Source organism: Arachis hypogaea, chromosome 16 (assembly GCF_003086295.3).
Source record: "Arachis hypogaea cultivar Tifrunner chromosome 16, arahy.Tifrunner.gnm2.J5K5, whole genome shotgun sequence".
Classification (NCBI taxonomy): Eukaryota; Viridiplantae; Streptophyta; class Magnoliopsida; order Fabales; family Fabaceae; genus Arachis; species Arachis hypogaea.
This window is the reverse complement of record NC_092051.1, coordinates 1,306,448-1,308,843: the sequence shown is the minus strand read 5'-3', so window position 1 is coordinate 1,308,843 and position 2,396 is coordinate 1,306,448.

Genomic DNA, 2,396 nt, shown 5'->3' with positions numbered 1-2,396 from the left:
AAAGAAAAGAAACATTCTAATGCCTTACATAAGCACCATCCATATAGAAGATTTAGATTTTGGCTGATTTTTTAACATTGTCGAAAAAATAATAATCTGTGTTTTACCAACGAAATACTAACTTCTCATGGTTTGAGTTATATTATTGTTTTCGATCTGTTGGCTCCACCAATAACTTATCATATATATACATGTCATTAGTAGTATAATTTATATTAACCCATTGAAAACAAAAAATTATAAATATTTTAAACGTGCAATGAATGTTTTAGTAACTAGGCTCCTTATTATTATGAGTCCTTATTAATTAATTACTATATGGTCCACACGAAGACGTATTTACCATACCATGATAAAGAAGCATCGAATGATGAGAGTTGATTAGAATAATAATGAATCAATAATCGCAAAACGATGAAATAAGGATCAGCCAGCAGAGAAAGTTATAATTAGCTATCTTTGTATCTAGAGAAATTAAATGACGTAAGTGAAGTGACTTAGACACTATAAATGAGTAATTAAAAATGTATTAGATTCTCATAAATACAATATAACAAAGTGTAATTCGTTCTCATCAATAGAGTTTAGTTTTTCTGTTTATAGAAATTTTGAACCATTTTCACATGATATCAAGAGTAAGATTTGATCCATGACTTCATTATTCCTTAATTATATTTCCAAAAATTTTTTTGGTACCTATTATATTCTTGACAAAATAAATAAAATTTTCTAACAAATATAAACAATGAGGTGTAATTCTTTCTCATCAATAGAATTTAATTTTCTCTCATCCACTTTCAATTCTCTCTATTCTATTTACAAAAATATCTTGAACCATCTTCACATAATATGCAAATAAATAAGAGAAATTACAAGAAAAGCATCAATATTATTGGAGTAATTCAAAGATATATAATCTAGATGACTACTACGTATACTACATATAGTTTTTCTTATTTATTTCTTTTTTTTTTTCTATTCTCTATTAATATCTCTCATTCAATAGGATTATGATGAGGAAAAATAACTGATAACATGAAGATTTTTATCCATGTACAGTAGTCATTATTTATTGTGACAAAATAAAATAGTAGCTAACTTGTATTGAATGGTGTAGTAATTATTTTTGGTTTATTTGTAAACAAAACCGCTACATGCACACACTTTTAATTTATTATTACATATGCTATGAAATTTTATTAGGAGGTATTTGATAGCATAATAAACACAAAATGAATAGAAATATAATTAGAAGAGAGAAATTATATTATATTTGTATTTATCAGGCACACTCATGTTGCACATCAATGCAACTATATATTAAGTATGAATAATGATATGATGTTGTAACCAACTTGACCAGTCAAACTTAAACCGGCACCATGGTTCAATTATATGGGGCCACTGCACGTGTAAGGATGATTGCCACTGCTGCCAGGTAAGTATATATATACTATCTAGCCTTTGAATAATCTTCCTCTTATTCTCTTATCCTACTAGCTCTATCTCGAAGAATAGCTATTAAATTCCACATATACATATGTATGAATTTTTTGTTCTTATATATATATAGTTTGATAATGATTGCGACATATACATCTGCGAAAGGGTTTTTTTTTTTTTTTTTAAGATAGTAAGTTATATTTTATTAATTATTGAAAAATAAAATATAAAGATGTTTAAAAATAATAAGACAGTATAATAAAAGGTAAGAATTTTTTAAAATAAATATTGATTATATGTAGCATATATAATTAATAAGCTTTCAGTACTATTGAAGACGATAAATAAATCAAGTGTAGTTTGAAGAGGGGGCAGTTGTTCGAAGCCGAGCCTTGATATAGGGACGATGGTTTAATCCACATTAATTAGTTCAACTAATGAGGTACATACAAGAATAATAATTAGAGAGAAAACGAAATTTCATCAAAAGATTGATTTTTAGGGAAGTCCGATATTTTTCTTTTTTGTTGATAAGAGGATTGGTAATCACAGGTGTACAAATTAAAAAAGTGTTAGGGGTGAGTAAATTTTATGATTTATAACTATTAATTAATTATTATTAATATTTTTAATAGTGTAAAATTTCATCTAATAATATAAAATTATTTATTTTTCTTTTATTAATTAAGTACTAACCAAATTTTAATAAAAATACTAGCCTTCTAAACTTTCTTTACAAATTAAAGACAACCTGGACGGCTTAAATTAAAGATATCATTAGTCCAAGGCTCAAGTTAACCTAACTTGGACAAATCGTTGACATATTATATTATTATGATTATGTATGCGATAAATGACGAGGGCTTGGTCCTACCAATTTGTCAAGTGCCTCTCTGGTACCAAAAGAGGGAAAAAAAAATTGTCACATAGTTTTGTACCAATATTATTGCACA